Source organism: Triticum dicoccoides, chromosome 4A (genome assembly GCF_002162155.2).
Source record: "Triticum dicoccoides isolate Atlit2015 ecotype Zavitan chromosome 4A, WEW_v2.0, whole genome shotgun sequence".
NCBI classification, from domain to species: domain Eukaryota; kingdom Viridiplantae; phylum Streptophyta; class Magnoliopsida; order Poales; family Poaceae; genus Triticum; species Triticum dicoccoides.
In genome coordinates, this window is record NC_041386.1 from 170,765,425 (window position 1) to 170,784,377 (window position 18,953).

The following is an 18,953-nucleotide window of genomic DNA, read 5'->3' on the forward strand; positions in this document are numbered from 1 at the left end:
TTTTCTTACCATTTCTTTCATTTTAGGATTCAGACGTCGTTGAGGATCACGAACTGGTTTGGCATCTGCTTCCAAATTTATTTTATGTTGACATAGAGTGGGACTAATGCCCTTAAGATCATCAAGAGTATATCCAATAGCAGCACGGTGCTTCTTCGGAGTTTTCAATAATCTTTCTTCTTCATGCTCTGAAAGGTTAGCACTAATAATAACAGGATATATCTTCTTTTCATCAAATAAGCATATTTAAGATTATCAGGCAACGGTTTAAGCTCAAACACGGGATCACCCTTAGGTGGAGGAGGATCCCCTAGGATTTCAACAGGCAAATTGTGTTTTAGCATAGGTTCCTGTTTAAAGAATACTTCATCTATTTCCCTTCTTTCATTCATAAACATATCATTCTCATGGTCTAGCAAATATTCTTCTAAAGGATCACTAGGAGGTACGGCAATAGAAGCAAGACCAATAATTTCATCCTTACTAGGCAATTCTTCTTCACGGTGTTGTTTACTAAATTTAGAGAAATTAAACTCATGAGTCATATCATCCAAGCCAATAGTAACAAAATTCTTTTCGCAATCTATCCTAGCATTAACTGTATTCAAGAAGGGTCTACCAAATATAATGGGACAAAAGCTATCTTGTGGAGAACTAAGAACAAGAAAATCAGCAAGATATTTAGTTTTCCCGCACAAGACTTCAACATCTCTAACAATTCCCATTGCTGAAATAGTATCTCTATTAGCAAGTTTAATTGTGACATCAATATCTTCTAACTCAGCAGGTGCAATTTCATGCTTGATTTGTTTATACAAGTCATAAGGTATAACACTAGCACTAGCACCCATATCACATAAGCCATGATAACAATGATCTCCTATTTTAACAGAAATAATAGGCACGCCTACCACAGGTCTATGTTTATCTTTAACACAAGGTTTAGCAATTCTAGCAGTTTCACCGCAGAACTGAATAACATGCCCATCAATATTATCAGACAAGAGCTCTTTAACAATAGAAATATTAGGTTCAACTTTAACTTGCTCAGGAGGTGTATATGTTTTAATATTGCCTTTACGAACCACAGTTAAAGCTTTAGCATGATCCTTTATCCTAAGACGGAAAGGTGGTTTCTCAACATAACAAGTAGGAACAATAGGATCATTATAAGTGACGGTCTTTTCTTCAACTTGAATAGGTGCATCTACTTTTACTTCTATGGGAGGATGATATTTAAACCACTTCTCCTTAGGGAGATCAACATAAGTAGCAAAAGATTCACAGAAAGAAGCTACTATCTCAGAATCAAGTCCATATTTAGTGCTAACTTACGGAAAATATCGGTATCCATAAAAGATTTAACACAATCAAACTTACCATTGTCGAGGTCCCAATCTTCAGAGTTGCGCTTAATTCTATCCAATAAATCCCATCTAAATCCAATAGTCTTCATCATAAAAGAGCCAGCACAAGAAGTATCAAGCATGGTGCGATTTTATCAGAAAGCCGAGCATAATTTTTTTTGAAGAATTGTTTCTCTTGGAAGCTCATGAGTGGGGCATGAATATAACATTGATTTAAGCCTCCCCCAAGCTTGAGCGATGCTTTCTCCTTCGCGAGGCCAAAAATTATATATATAATTAAGATCACGATGAACAAGATGCATAGGGTAATACTTTTGATGAAATTCCAATTTCAATCTTCTATAGTTCCATGATCCCATATCATCACATAGCCTATACCATGTCAATGCGTCTCCCTTCAAAGATAAAGGGAAGACCTTCTTCTTAGCAACATCATCGGGAATACCTGCAAGCATAAATAATCCACAAACTTCATCCACATATATTAGGTGTTCATCAGGATGCTTTGTTCCATCTCCTGTAAAAGGATTAGCTAGCAGTTTTTCTATTATACTCGAAGGATACTCATAAGGAATTTCATTTTCAATAGGTACAGTAGGTTGAGGAGCAATTCTTTGCTCTACTGGTCGGGGTGAAGATACCCTGAACAAGCCCCTCAGAGGATTACTTTCCATAGTAACAAGTGACAATAAATTTCAGCACACTATATACATTTTTCCTTGCCAAATTCCACCTACCAAAGGCGCTTCACTCCCCGGCAATGGCGCCAGAAAAGAGTCTTGATGACCCACAAGTATAGGGGATCTATCGTAGTCCTTTCGATAAGTAAGAGTGTCGAACCCAACGAGGAGCAGAAGGAAATGGTAAACTGTTTTCAGCAAGGTATTCTCTGCAAGTACTGAAATAAGTGGTAACAGATAGTTTTGTAATGAGATAATTTGTAATGAGCAACAAGTAAAAAAAGTAAATAAAGTGCAGCAAGGTGGCCCGATCCTTTTTGTAGCAAAGGACAAGCCTGGACAAACTCTTATATAAGGAAAAGCGCTCCCGAGGACACATGGGAATATCGTCAAGCTAGTTTTCATCACGTTCATATGATTTGCGTTCGGTACTTTGATAATTTGACATGTGGGTGGACCGGTGCTTGGGTGTTGTTCTTACTTGAACAAGCATCCCACTTATGATTAACCTCTATTGCAAGCATCCGCGACTACAACAAAAGTATTAAGGTAAACCTAACCATAGCATGAAACATATGGATCCAAGTCAGCCCCTTACGAAGCAACGCATAAACTAGGGTTTAAGCTTCTGTCACTCTAGCAACCCATCATCTACTTATTACTTCCCAATGCCTTCCTCTAGGCCCAAATAATGGTGAAGTGTTATGTAGTCGACGTTCACATAACACCACTAGAGGCTAGACAACATACATCTTATCAAAATATCGAACGAATACCAAATTCACATGACTACTAATAGCAAGACTTCTCCCTTGTCCTCAGGAACAAACGTAACTACTCACAAAGCATAAACATGTTCATAATCAGAGGGGTATTAATATGCATATAGGATCTGAACATATGATCTTCCACCAATTAAACCAACTAGCATCAACTACAAGGAGTAATTAACACTACTAGCAACCTACTAGCACCAATCCCGGACTTGGAGACAAGAATTGGATACAAGAGATGAACTAGGGTTTTGAGATGAGATGGTGCTGATGAAGATGTTGATGGAGATTGCCCTCTCCCGATGAGAGGAGCGTTGGTGATGATGATGGCGATGATTTCCCCCTCTGGGAGGGAAGTTTCCTCGGCAGAACAGTTCTGCCGGAGCTCTAGATTGGATCCGCCAAGGTTTCGTCCCGAAAGGCTGCTTGCTATTTTTTTCTCGACGAAAGACTTCATATAGGAGAAGATGGTCATCGGAGAGCCACCAGAGGGCCCACGAGGCAGGGGGCGCGCCCCCCACCCTCGTGAGAAGGGTGTGGGCCCCCTGGTCTTCATCTTTGGCGAGGATTTTTCATTATTTATTATAAGGTGTTCCGTGGAGTTTCAGGACTTTTGGAGTTGTGTAGAATAGGTCTCTAATATTTGCTCCTTTTCCAGCCCAGAATTCCAGCTGTCGGCATTCTCCCTCCTTATGTAAACCTTGTAAAATAAGAGAGAATAGCCATAAGTATTGTGACATAATGTGAAATAACAGCCCATAATGCAATAAATATTGATATAAAAGCATGATGCAAAATGGATGTATCAGGGAGGAGGGGGTGGCCGGCCAAGAGGGGCGCGCCATGGGAGGAGTCCTACTAGGACTCCTAGTCCTAGTAGGACCCCCCCCCCCCCTTTTCCTTTCTCCACCGGAGGGAAAAGGAAGGAGAGGGAGTAGGAGAAGGAAAGGGGGGTGGCGCCCCCTTCCCTAAACCAATTTGGCCTCCTCCCTTGTGGGGGGGAGGGCGCACCAGCCCCTTGTGGGATGGTTAGCCTCCCTCCTATGGCCCATATGGCCCATATCTTCCATCGGGGGGTTCCGGTAACCCCTCCGGTACTCCGATATGTACCTGATACACTCTGGAACCCTTCCGGTGTCCAAATACTACCTTCCAATATATCAATATTTACCTCTTGACCATTTCGGGACTCTTCGTCTTGTCCGTGATCTCATCCAGGACTCCGAACAAACTTCGGTCACCAAAAACGCATAACTCATAATACAAATCGTCATCAAACATTAAGTGTGGAGAACCTACGGGTTCGAGAATTATGTAGACATGACCGAGACACATCCCCGGTCAATAACCAATAGAAGAACCTGGATGATCATATTGGTTCCTACATATTCTATGAAGATCTTTATTAGTCAAACTGCAATAACAACATACGTTATTCCCTTTGTCATCGGTATTTTACTTGCCCGAGATTCGATCGTCGGTATCATCATACCTAGTTCAATCTCATTACCAGAAAGTCTCTTTACTCTTTCCGTAATACATCATCCCACAACTAACTCATTAGTCACATTTCTTGCAAGGCTTATAGTGATGTGCATTACCGAGAGGGCGCAGATATACCTCTCCGATACTCGGAGTGACAAATCCTAATCTTGATCTATGCCATGTTGGGGAACATAGTAATTTCAAAATTTTCCTATGCACACGCAAGATCATGGTGATGCATAGCAATGAGAGGGGAGAGTTTCGTCCACATACCCTCGTAGACCGTAAGTGGAAGCGTTATGAGAACGCGGTTGATGTAGTCGTACGTCTTCACGATCCAAGTACCCAACATACGGCACCTCCAAGTTCAGCACACGTTCTACTTGGTGACGTCCCACGAACTCCGATCTAGCAAAGCTTTGAGGGAGAGTTCCGTCAGCACGACGGTGTGATTAGGGTGATGATATTACCGATGCAGGGCTTCGCCTAAGCACCGCTACGATATGACCAAGGTGGATTATGGTGGAGGGGGGCACCGCACACGGCTTGGAACAATCAACTTGTATGTCTATGGGGTGCCCCTGGTCACGTATATAAAGGAGCAAGGGGAGGGGGCCGGCGGCCTCATAGGGTGCGCCCCAAGAGGGGAATCCTACTCCTACTAGGAGTAGGTTCCCCCTTTCCTAGTCCAACTAGGAGGGGAAGGAAAGAGGAGGAGAGGAGAAGGAAAGAGGGGGCCGGCCCCCAAAGCCCTAAACCAATTCAGTTTGGGCCTAGGGGGGGCGCACCCCACACTTCCTTGCTGCCCTCTATTTCCACTAAAGCCCACGAAGGCCCATTGACCCTCCCGGTGAATTCCCATAACTCTCCGGTACTCCGAAAAATACCCGAATCACTCGGAACCTTTCCGATGTCCGAATATAGTCGTCCAATATATCGATCTTTACGTATCAACCATTTCGAGACTCCTCGTCGTGTCCCAGATCTCATCCGGGACTCCTAAATACCTTCGGTACATCAAAACACATAAACTCATAATACCGTTCGTCACTGAACGTTAAGCGTGCGGACCCTACGGGTTCGAGAACTATGTAGACATGACCGAGACTCGTCTCTGGTCAATAACCAATAGCGGAACCTGGATGCTCATATTGGCTCCTACATATTCTACGAAGATCTTTATCGGTCAAACCGCATAACAACATACGTTGTTTCCTTTGTCATCAGTATGTTACTTGCCCGAGATTCGATCGTCGATATCCTCATACCTAGTTCAATCTCGTTACCGGCAAGTCTCTTTACTCGTTTCGTAATGCATCATCCCGCAACTAACTCATTAGTCACAATGCTTGCAAGGCTTATAGTGATGTGCATCACCGAGAGGGCCCAGAGATACCTCTCCGACAATCGGAGTGACAAATCCTAATCTCGATCTATGCCAACTCAAAAAGCACCATCGGAGACACCTGTAGAGCACCTTTATAATCACCCAATTACGTTGTGATGTTTGGTAGCACACAAAGTTTTCCTACGGTACTCGGGAGTTGCATAATCTCATAGTCATAGGAACATGTATAAGTCAAGAAGAAAGCAGTAGCAACAAACTAAATGATCATCGTGCTAAGCTAACGGAATGGGTCAAGTCAATCACATCATTCTCTAATGATGTGAGCCCGTTAATCAAATGACGACTCATGTCTATGGCTAGGAAACTTAACCATCTTTGATTCAATGAGCTAGTCAAGTAGAGGCATACTAGTGACACTCTGTTTGTCTGTGTATTCACACATTCACTAAGTTTCAGGTTAATACAATTCTAGCATGAATAATAAACATTTATCATGGTATAAGGAAATAAATAATAACTTTATTATTGCCTCTAGGGCATATTTCCTTCATGCCAACCCAACAAACACCTTCAGAGACACCTGTAGAGCATCTTTATAATCACCCAGTTACGTTGTGATGCTTGATAGCACACAAGGTGTTCCTCTGGTATTCGGGAGTTGCATAATCTCATAGTCAGAGGAATATGTATAAGTCATGAAGAAAGCAATAGCAATAAAACTTAACAATCATTATGCTAAGCTAACGGATGGGTCTTGTCCATCACATCATTCTCTAATGATGTGATCATATACATCAAATGACAACACATGTCTATGGTTAGGAAACTTAACCACCTTTGATTAACGAGCTAGTCAAGTAGAGGCATACTAGGGACACTCTGTTTTTCTATGTATTCACACATGTACTAAGTTTCCGGTTGATACAATTCTAGCATGAATAATAAACATTTATCATGATATAAGGAAATATAAATAACAACTTTATTATTGCCTCTAGGGCATATTTCCTTCAGTCTCCCACTTGCACTAGAGTCAATAATCTAGATTACATAGTAATGATTCTAACACTCATGGAGTCTTGGTGTTGATCATGTTTTGCTCGTGGAAGAGGCTTAGTCAACAGGTCTGCAACATTTAGATCCGTATGTATCTTGCAAATCTCTATGTCTCCCTCCTTGACTTGATAGCGGATGGAATTGAAGTGTCTCTTGATGTGTTTGGTTGTCTTGTGAAATCTGGATTCCTTCGCCAAGGCAATTGCTCCAGTATTGTCACAAAAGATTTTCATTGGACCTGATGCACTAGGTATTACACCTAGATCGGATATGAACTCCTTCATCCAGACTCCTTCATTTGCTGCTTCTGAAGCAGCAATGTACTCCGCTTCACACGTAGATCCCACCACGACACTCTGCTTGGAACTGCACCAACTTACAGCTCCACCATTCAATATAAATACATATCCGGTTTGTGACTTAGAGTCATATGTATCAGTGTCAAAGCTTGCATCGACGTAACCATTTATGACAAGCTCTTTGTCACCTCCATAAACGAGAAACACATCCTTAGTCCTTTTCAGGTATTTCAGGATGTTCTTGACCGCTGTCCAGTGATCCACTCCTGGATTACTTTGGTACCTCCCTGCTAAACTTATAGCAAGGCACACATCAGGTCTGGTACACAGCATTACATACATGATAGAACCTATGGCTGAGGCATAGGGAATGACTTACATTTTCTCTCTATCTTCTGCAGTGGTCAGGCATTGAGTCTGACTCAACTTCACACCTTGTAACACAAGCAAGAACCCTTTCTTTGATTGATCCATTTTGAACTTCTTCAAAAATTTATCAAGGTATGTGCTTTGTGAAAGTCCAATTAAGCGTCTTGATCTATCTCTATAGATCTTGATGCCCAATATATAAGCAGCTTCGCCGAGGTCTTTAAATTATTATTCAAGTATCCTTTTATGATATCCAGAAATTCTGTATTATTTCCAATCAACAATATGTCATCCAGATAATATTAGAAATGCTATAGAGCTCCCACTCACTTTCTTGTAAATATATGCTTCTCCAAAAGTCTGTATAAAACCACATACTTTGATCACACTATCAAAGCATATATTCCAACCCCAAGAGGCTTGCACCAGTCCATAAATGGATCGCTGGAGCTTGCATACTTTGTTAGCACCTTTAGGATCAACAAAACATTCTAGTTGCATCATATACAACTCTTCTTTAAGAAATCCATTAAGTAATGCAGTTTTGACAACCATTTGCCAAATTTCATAATCATAAAATGTGGCAACTGCTAACATGATTCGGACAGACTTAAGCATCGCTACGGGTGATAAGGTCTCATCATAGTCAACTCCTTGAACTTGTCGAAAACCTTTCGCAACAAGTCAAGCTTTGTAGACAGTAACATTACCGTCAGCGTCGGTCTTTTTCTTGAAGATCCATTTATTCTCTATGGCTTGCCGATCATCGGGAAAGTCAACCAAAGTCCACACTTTCTTCTCATACATGGATCCCATCTCAGATTTCATGGCCTCAAGCCATTTCGCGGAATCTGGGCTCATCATCACTTCCTCATAGTTTGTAGGTTCGTCATGGTCTAGTAACTTGACCTCCAGAATAGGATTACCATACCACTCTGGTGCGGACCGTACTCTGGTTGACCTACGAGGTTCGGTAGTAACTTGATCTGAAGTTTCATGATCATCATCATTAGCTTCCTCACTAATTGGTGTAGGAATCACTGGAACTGATTTCTGTGATGAACTACTTTCCAATTCCGGAGAAGGTACAATTACCTCATCAAGTTCTACTTTCCTCCCACTCACTTCTTTCAAGAGAAACTCCTTCTCTAGAAAGGATCCATTCTTAGCAATGAATATCTTTCCTTCGGATCTATGATAGAAGGTGTACCCAACAGTTTCCTTTGGGTATCGTATGAATATGCATTTCTCCGATTTGGGTTTGAGCTTATCAGGTTGAAGCTTTTTCACATAAGCATCGCAGCCCCGAACTTTAAGAAACGACAACTTAGGTTTCTTGCTAAACCACAATTCATGTGGTGTCATCTCAACGGATTTAGATGGTGCCCTATTTAACGTGAATGCATCCGTCTCTAAAGCATAACCCCAAAACGATAGTGGTAAATCGGTACGAGACATCATAGATCACACCATATCTAATAAAGTACGGTTATGATGTTCAGACACACCATTACGCTGTGGTGTTCTAGGTGGCGTGAGTTGCGAAACTATTCCCCATTGTTTCAAATGAAGACCAAACTCGTAACTCAAATATTCACCTCCACGATCAGATCGTAGAAACTTTATTTTCTTGTTATGATGATTTTCCACTTCACTATGAAATTCATTGAACTTTTCAAATGTTTCAAACTTATGTTTCATTAAGTAGACATACCCATATCTGCTCAAATCATCCGTGAAGGTCAGAAAATAACGATACCCGTCGTGAGCCTCGACACTCATCGGACCACATACATCAGTATGTATTATTTTCAATAAGTCAGTGGCTCGCTCCATTGTTCCGGAGAACAAAGTCTTAGTCATCTTGCCCATGAGGCATGGTTCGCAAGCATCAAGTGATTCATAATCAAGTGATTCCAAAAGCCCATCAGCATGGAGTTTCTTCATGCGCTTTACACCAATATGACCTAAACAGCAGTGCCACAAATATGTTGCACTATCATTATTAACTTTGCATCTTTTGGCTTCAATATTATGAATATGTGTATCACTACAATCGAGATAAACAAAAATAGACCACTCATCAAGGGTGCATGGCCATAAAAGATATTACTCACATAGAACAACCATTATTCTCTAATTTAAATGAATACCCGTCTCGCATCAAACAAGATCCAGATATAATGTTCATGCTCAACGTTGGCACCAAATAAAAATTATTCAAGTCTAAAACTAATCCCGGAGGTAGATGTAGAGGTAGTGTGCTGACGACGATCACATCAACCTTGGAACCATTTCCTACGCGCATCGTCACCTCATCCTTAGCCAATCTTCGTTTAATCCGTAGCCCTTATTTCGAGTTACACATATGAGTAACAAAACCAGTATCAAATACTCAGGCTCTACTACGAGCATTAGTATGGCACACATCAATAACATGTATATCAAATATACCTTTCACTTTGCGATCCTTCTTATCCGCCAAATACTTGGGGCGGTTCCGCTTCCAGTGACCAGTCCCTTTGTAGTAGAAGCACTCAGTTTCACGCTTAGGTCTAGACTTGGGCTTCTTCCCGGGAACAACAACTTGCTTGCTATTCTTCTTGAAGTTCCCCTTCTTCCCTTTGCCCTTTTTCTTGAAACTAGTGGTCTTGTTAACCATCAACACTTGATGCTCCTTCTTGATTTCTACCTACGCAACCTTTAGCATCGCGAGGATCTTCGGAATTGTCTTTTCCATCCCTTGCATGTTATAGTTCATCATGAAGCCTTCATAGCTTGGTGGCAGTGATTGAAGAACTCTGTCAATGACACTATCATCAGGAAGATTAACTCCCAGCTGAGTCAGGTGCTTATGGTACCCAGACATTCTGAGTATTTATTCACTGACAGAATTGTTCTCCTCCATCTTGCAACTATAGAACTTGTTGGAGACTTCATATCTCTCAACTCGCGCATTTTCTTGAAATATTAACTTCAACTCCTGGAACATCTCATATGCTCCATGACGTTTAAAACGTCTTTGAAGTCCCGATTCTAAGCTGTATAGGATGGCACACTAAACTATCGAGTAGTCATCAGCTTTAGTCTACCAGACGTTCATGACTTCCGGAGTTGCTCCTACAGCGGGTCTTGCACCTAGCGGTGCTTCCAGGATGTAATTCTTCTATGCAGCAATGAGGATAATCCTCAAGTTACGGACCCAGTCCATGTAGTTTCTACCATCATCTTTCAACTTAGCTTTCTCTAGGAACACATTAAAATTCAAGGGAACGGTAGCACGGGCCATTGATCTACAATATCATTGCCAAAATTGCCGGTTTGTAAATATTGATGGCACCGGGTCATAGTTATTGCTAACATCAAACTTGAAAATGTACCTCCCTTATATGCATATCACTTGTAGCCCCCAAGTCTTAAGAAGGGAGCGTAGCAACAGCTTAAGACTTGCTTCAATATAAATGTCGCAACCTTGAAGAAATCCAGGTTGTTCATCTCAATCACTAGTCAAAACTGAATATTCCACATATGTAGCCCCCAAGTGCCAGGTTGTCATGCTTGCAGCAACCTCGGACTTGTAATTGCCTCATAAAAACTTCAACCAGTGTAGCCCCCAAGGGCCGGGTCATTATGCAATAATGGGCAAGGACTTTGTAAATATGATCATGTAGACTTGAGCAGCAATTGTAGCCCCCAAGGGCCGGATCAGTAAGATAATACTGAGCTGGGACTTTATATATACCTCATTGAAAATAACATCATATGATGTAAACCCCACCATGAGGCTCGAACCCATGTCCATAAGGTTTAAGAGCTTTGTACTCTGCCAACTGAGCAGTGGATCCTTCAATATAATGGATTAAGGCTTGTGTACCTTGAATTTATGATAGGAGCAATTAATAGCCCCCAAGGGCCGGCTCATTACAATGTGATGAGTTGGATCTTCAATAAGGTGAGCAAAAATGACCTTGCATTAGCCCCCAAGTGCCATGGTGCATGCTGGCAGTGACATGGGACTTCTGCATTTGATGTAATCTCAATGTGAATAATGTAATCCCCACGTGCCAACATAAGCCTGCAGCAACTCGGGACTATTCCTTCCATTGTAGAATTAATCATATCCATTGATAAAGAAATAATAGCCATTGCACTGAAGCGACTTCGAAAACCTCAATCACAACCATGATTATTGATAACCATAATAAAAATCCAGCCATGTTGGCTATTCAAGATTTGAATAATATAACCCGGTATGAAAACCTCAATCATTCAATACCATAATGAAAATCCAGCCAAGTTTGGCTATTAAAGATTTGAATACCTTGTCTGTTGACAAGTAAATCCGGAGTTTAAATACTCAGTGGCTCTTGGCCGATGGCGACTTAATGCACATTCATTGTAAGCCGGAATTTTTATAACCCGGTGGCTTATAGCCTTTGAGAAAATCCAAAATGGATAACCCTTTTGAAACATAAATTTTGATGATGAGTTTGAACTTAATCATTTATATAAGTCATAGTTCTGCAAATCCTGCATAGAGTTTAAGCAACATACGCCCTGGAGACTTAACGTCAAAAGCCAAGGCGGGTTATTAAACCTCGCATATTCATATAACGAGGAAAACATACATGTAGGATTGATTTATACAACCGGCTTACATTGCCATACCTAGTGAAGGTAATAATCCAATGATTTATAAGTGCATGATTCCAATGGCGCAATTCAAAATATACTGGTGACTTAACGTCCAAAACCAGGGTGGTTTATCAAAAACCAAAATATAACAAAAATACCATACTTGTGATATTTGATCACACCGCCAGCTCATCATACCAGTGCAGTAAGGGTAACAACCCAAAAAAATGAGTACATAATGCCCTGTTTGTCATATACTGTCGGCTTACAATGCCGTATGTAGCAAGGGGTAATATCCCAAAACTTAGAGCACAACGCTTCCAAGTATTTAATATCATCATATACTGGCGACTTATAGTCCAAAGCCAGGCCGGGTTAATAAACACCGGGTAGTTTCATGTATGAACCAGAAGGCATCATAGCCCTCATCGGTTTTTAATCATGTATTAATATGTTCACATGAGAGGAACCTCAAAAAATGTTCAAATCAAATAACAAAAAATCAAGGCTTTCATAGGCGGCCAGGCCTAAAAAATCAAGTGCTTTCAAGGGCCGCACAGCCACTGAGTTAAACCTTCATACAAACCTTATAAGCCGGACCTCACATAACCAATCATCGTTTTAACTTTGACAAGTTCAGGGTCTGTATAAGATTGACTTTTCAAAAGTACGGCGGGTCATTCTAGGATTACCTGGGCGGAGTGGTAGACTTAAAAAGGCAGGATAACCCGGGTTTTTAGGTGAATACACCTGGCTTCCAAGCCTGGCTTTTAAGCCTATTACAAGGGTCATAAAAACTCTTGTCCGTTGAACAAAGAGCCCCCAAGTAACATTATATTCCAGGGATATAAGCCGGATCAACAAGGGTAGTCATAGCTATGCTCGATGAGCAGGAATCCCCCAAGTGATATATTTCTAAGTTGTGCTCGTCGGGTACCTATGTTTGAGTTGTGCTATGCAACAAACTCTATTTGGTCCCTGGAACTAGGGCATCAAGCCTCCAAGTGATTCGTAGTAAGGCATGTAAGCCGGAGCAAGAGGGTAAGCACAGCTATGCCCATTGAGCAGGAAGCCCCCAAGGGACCAATAAGATAAGCCAATAAGGCAGGATACCCATGTTTGAACCGCGCATTATGGCAGCAAATTCTCTTTGGTAACCTTTTAGTTTTTCCTGAGAACTCGAACTTTGTGAGAGATAAATTCTTCTTGAGCCGGAATTTTAAACCGGATATTGAGAGCTTTCAAAGATTTGTGTGAGATAGATTTCCCTTGAGCCGGATTTTGAACTGGAATCTTTCCTGATAACCTGGAATTCTTCTATTGAGCGGGAATTTTATGATTGTCAGGCACTTTTTTAAGCCAGAAATTTTTCTGACGGCGACCCGGAGTTCTTGAATTTTGCTGAAACTGGCAACATTTGCTGAGTCATATCATCGTAGCCCCCGAGTCTCAAGGCGACTCAAGGAGTTGGCTTGAGATTCTTCATACTTGGCCCTGATATAAACTGACATATAGCTGAACAGCGGACTACTATCATATGTTGAAGCTGGAAGCAAGGTGGCGAGTTAATGATCAATCTTCGCAACACTTATTGTATATCCTTGGTATTGATAACGCAATGTGAATCCACAGAAACTTGAGGTCGACTGTGGCAGGCTGTAAATGGCCCCGCATGATTTGCGTCAATAATTCAGCCAGCGGTTCATCCTAGCTGGTTGTTGAAGATAAACTGTAGTGGTGGTGACTTGTGTGCCCTATCCATTGAATCATCTAGTGCAGGCGGGCGAGTCGGCTGTGGCATTATAATCCGGTACGGACGGGCGAGTTGGCCGCAGCGTTTGGAAATGGCTCGGCCGCGGGCGCGGATGATGAGTCAGTCGCGTGTGTTGATGTAGCGGGGTCGGTGACTTGCGCACATATCCGTCGAGCAGTATGGCACGGACAAGCGCTAGTGAAAAAATAATGTTGGCGCATGCCCCTTTGCGACACCTTTGTAATGAATAATGGTCCTGCGAAAAAATACCACAGAGCCAAGTAATTGTTCTCAAATAATTTCATGTACTTAAAATAGATAGGGTAAATAGCACCTGATACTTTTGTCAGAGGAACACAGATGCTGGTTGCAACGTCTACATGTACATATTTCTCCGATGATGGACGCGGTGTCTGCTAGATCACGGCCATGGATTCGACTGGCCGTCCCAGTACTTGTTGTAGTCGATTGTCTCTTCCTTGGACTAGTCTTGTATGATAATTACATGGTTCCCACGTAATTAGGATTGTTCATCCAAAGCCTAGGATTCTGTGCCCAAGTCACTTTACGCAAACGGTAGAAAATTATAACTCTGAGCCCTGTGTGGGCTGCAACAGTGATAGCAGTTTTCACCGGCCTAGTGGCCTCCCGTGGCACATGCACCCGTGATGCTCTGGCCAGATACGCCATCGTGGCACACTTTATTTTTTGTTTTAATCCAGTCGATGGAACTGTAACGGGAGGTCTCCTCTTTTCCTTTAATTTACTCAGGGCTTGAGTAGACAGAATGTATCTCTTCCACGTAGAGCATAGCAATTGTCCAGACGTGTGCCGCTGCAATTTTTCTCAGGAGTAGTAGCGGTCACGAATATATAGAAAACAACAGCAACAACTTGCAGCTAGAAGATCGATGTATAGGGCTTATTTGGAAATCTTCTCTGAACTCTTTAAACGTCGGGCACACTAGGTACGGCATTTGAAGATTGAAAACTGACGTGAGAAAGCACTTGGGCTACAGCAAGGCGTCCAACTCTCTCAAAAACCTAACCTCATCAATATTGTGAACTCCCTGGACAAATTCCAACTTGCCTTGCTGGGTATTGCCGTCGTGTTGACCGGACCATAGACTATATGCGTGGATCTTTGAGAGAGCTTGATTCATAGCAGAGGGGCGCTGAGTTTCCATGGGCACAGTAGAGGCGAATCCTCCTTTGGACGGGGGACGGCTCGACAACTAACGGCCGCTTTAGCGGGTGAGGGCCGGCTCGGGACCTGACCATGGTAGATAAGTGAGGCTGGTCGGTGACTCAAGGTCATGGTGGTGGTGGTTCGTCACAGCGGAAGCGATCCATGGTTGAAGCAAACAGCGGAGTCAACCCGTGGCGGCGGCGTGGAACAACTTGGCCTTGTGCATGTTTGATGATTTGCACCCATCGGATTTCAGTGAACCAACATTGAACAAAATCTTAGGGATCTTCTTTGATCATCTTGCTAACCGACCGGATGAACTTCATTAGTAAAAAAATTCTTATCTTGATCAAAGCTGATGTAGATCCTTTCAAAACTAACTTTTCTTCATCCGGAAGTTTGCGAACTTCTTCGATTCCTGGAAGAGATTCCTTCAAGAACTCAACACCACTGTGCACAGGCCCCACGGTGGGCGCCAACTGTCGTGGAATTGTCACGACAGATGTCCTTAGCGTGAGGACTTAGTCGTGAGGCCAATGCATCTATGTGGTAGCTTGAGAGGGGTTGAGTGGGATGAGAGACGAGGCGTTTTTACCCAGGTTCGGCCCCTCACGATGGAGGCAAAAGCCTATGTCCTACTTCATTGATATTGATGATGATGATCACGATTACAGGGGTGCTCTATCTCGAGAGCTATTGACTTGTCTGTCTATCTAGACTTATGAAACTTGTCCCTCTTGGGGTGCCCTGGCCCTCCTTATATAAGTTGAAGGGGCAGGTTACATGACTAGTCCTAGTAGGATTAGGATTACTCTATTACAAGTGGAGTCCTAGTCTTGATTCCTTTGTAAGGGAATATTCCTTATGCTTTCATCTTAAGCCGGCCCACCATAACACGAGCCAGCCTTCCTTGAACCGCCTACTGGGCCTCCGGGTCTTGTCGCTCCTCTGACCCGTTGTCTGGGTCACCAATGAGTCACTTGGCTCGTTCGGGTCATCAGTGAGTGGAGAGATCCGGGCGGGTCATTAGTGAGTCGCCAAGTCAGGGTGGGTCACCAGTGAGTCACCAAGTCCGGCCGGGTCATACCGCGGGGTATATCCCCGACACCTATGCATCAAAACAACAATGATTTTTCATCAAGTGTGTTGTTTTAACCTTCAACAAGGACCGGTCGTAGTCAAATTCGATTCAACTAAAGTTGGACACCCGCCAGCCACCTATGTGCAAAAGCATGTCGGTAGAACCGGTCTCATGAACGTGGTCATGTAATGTTGGTCCGGGACGCTTCATACAACAATTCTGCCGAATCAAAATAAGACGTTGGTGGTAAGCAGTATGACTATTATCGTCCACAACTCTTTGTGTTCTACTCGTGAATATCATCTACGCATAGACCTGGCTCAGATGCCACTGTTGGGGAACGTAGCATGCAATTTCACAAAATTTCCTACGATCACTCAAGATCTATCTAGGACATGCATAACAACGAGAGTGGAACAGTGTGTCCACGTACCCTCGTAGACTGAAAGTGGAAGCGTTAGGTTAACGCCGTTGATGTAGTCAAACGTCTTTGCGGTCCAACCGATCTAGTACCGAACGTATGACACCTTCGAGTTCAGCACATGTACAGCTCAATGACGTCCCTCGAACTCTTGATCCAGCAGAGGGTCGAGTGAGAGTTCCATCGGCACGACAGCGTGGTGACGGTGATGGTGATGTGATCCGCCCAAGGCTTTGCCTAAGCACTATGGCGCTATGACTGGAGGAGTAAACTGTGGAGGGGCACCGCACACAGCTAAGAGAACAATTGATGTGCCTTTGGGGTGCCCCCCACCCCTGTATATAAAGGAGGGGAGGGGTGGCCGGCCAAGAGGGGCGCGCCATGGGGGGAGTCCTACTAGGACTCCTAGTCCTAGTAGGATTCGCCCCCCCCCCCTTTCCTTTCTTCACCAGAAGGAAAAGGAAGGAGAGGGAGTAGGAGAAGGAAAGGGGGTGGCACCCCCTTCCCTAAACCAATCTGGCCTCCTCCCTTGTGGGGGGCACACCAGCCCCTTGTGGGATGGTTAGCCTCCCTCCTATGGCCCATATCTTCCACCGGGGGGTTCCGGTAACCCCTCCGGTACTCCGGTATGTACCCGATACACTCCGGAATCCTTATGGTGTCCAAATACTACCTTACAATATACCACTCTTTACCTCTCGACCATTTCAAGACTCCTCGTCATGTCCATCATCTCATCTGGGACTCCGAACAAACTTCGGTCACCAAAAACACATAACTCATAATACAAATCGTCATCGAATGTTAAGCATGCGAACCCTACGGGTTTGAGAACTATGTAGACATGACTGAGACAAATCTCCGGTCAATAACCAATAGCGGAACCTGGATGCTTATATTGGTTCCTACATATTCTACGAAGATCTTTATCGGTCTAACCGCAATAACAACATGCGTTTTTCCCTTTGTCATCGGTATGCTACTTGCCCGAGATTCTATCGCCGGTATCATCATACCTAGTTCAATCTCATTACCGGCAAGTCTCTTTACTCATTCCATAATACATCATCCCACAACTAACTCATTAGTCACATTGCTTGCAAGGCTTATAGTCATGTGCATTACCGAGAGGGCTCGGAGATACCTCTCCGATACTCGGAGTGACAAATCCTAATCTTGATCTATGCCAGCCCAACAAACACCTTCGGAGACACCTGTAGAGCATCTTTATAATCACCCAATTATGTTGTGATGTTTGATAGAACACAAGGTGTTCCTCCGGTATTCGGGAGTTGCATAATCTCATAGTCAGAGGAATATGTATAAGTCATGAAGAAAGCAATAGCAATACAACTTAACGATCATTATGCTAAGCTAACGGATGGGTCTTGTCCATCACATCATTCTCTAGTGATGTGATCATGTTCATCAAATGACAACACATGTCTATGGTTAGGAAACTTAACCATCTTTGATTAATGAGCTAGTCAAGTAGAGGCATACTAGGGACACTATGTTTTGTCTATGTATTCACACATGTACTAAGTTTCCTGTTAATAAAATTCTAGCATGAACAATAAACATTTATCATGATATAAGGAAATATAAATAACAACTTTATTATTGGCTCTAGGGCATATTTCCTTCAGCAGGGCCTTCCAAGGCTTGGGTGGGGCAACTTTGGGCTGCTTCACGGCCTTCTCTGATGGCTCAGGAGTCGACGTCCGAGTGCGTTTTGGGGTCTTCGCACTCGACGCAGCCACCTTGCCATGTTCCCCTGCAGGGTCTTGGGACTGTTTGGAATGACACTCTAAGCGGGGTGGCGAGTTAACTTCCTCGCTGCTGCTCGAGTCCTTACTGTCATCTTCGATGTCATCTGCATATTGCCAATCAGCACTGTCGGCATCACTCTCCACTCCCTCCTAGAGTTGCTTCCCGTTTCGCATCGAATACAACTTGGTATAAATCTGCAATACATAAGCTACAAGTATCAGTAGGATTCAAGAACAATTGCAGACTGAAAGGAAAAACACTCGGTAATTCGAGCCTAACCTCTTATGGCTCATTGTCGGCATCAAATGGAAGAACCCTCCTGGACCCCCTGGGGTTATCCTTGTTCTCGGTGATGCTCCGCAGCCACTGAGCTACCATCTCGTCGGCGACCTCCTCCGGGTGGATCCGAGTGGTGTCCTCAGGGCCCAAGTACATCCACATGGGGTGATCACGATCTTGGAGAGGCTGGATCCATCGACTGAGGAACACCTCCAACAGATCCATGCCAGGCACACCCTCACGGACTAAGTTGATGACCGCGTCAACTAAAAGGGACACTTCACCTTTCTCCTCTAGGTTACAATCAGTGAAGAGGCTGGTGGAGTTTTTCCGTGGTGAAAGGGGGGAGGCCGGTCGACTGACCAGGAGTCGGGATGTCATTGCAGTAGAACCAGGTCGACTGCTATCCTCTGACTGACTCGGGAAATGTCAGGGGAGTAAAACTA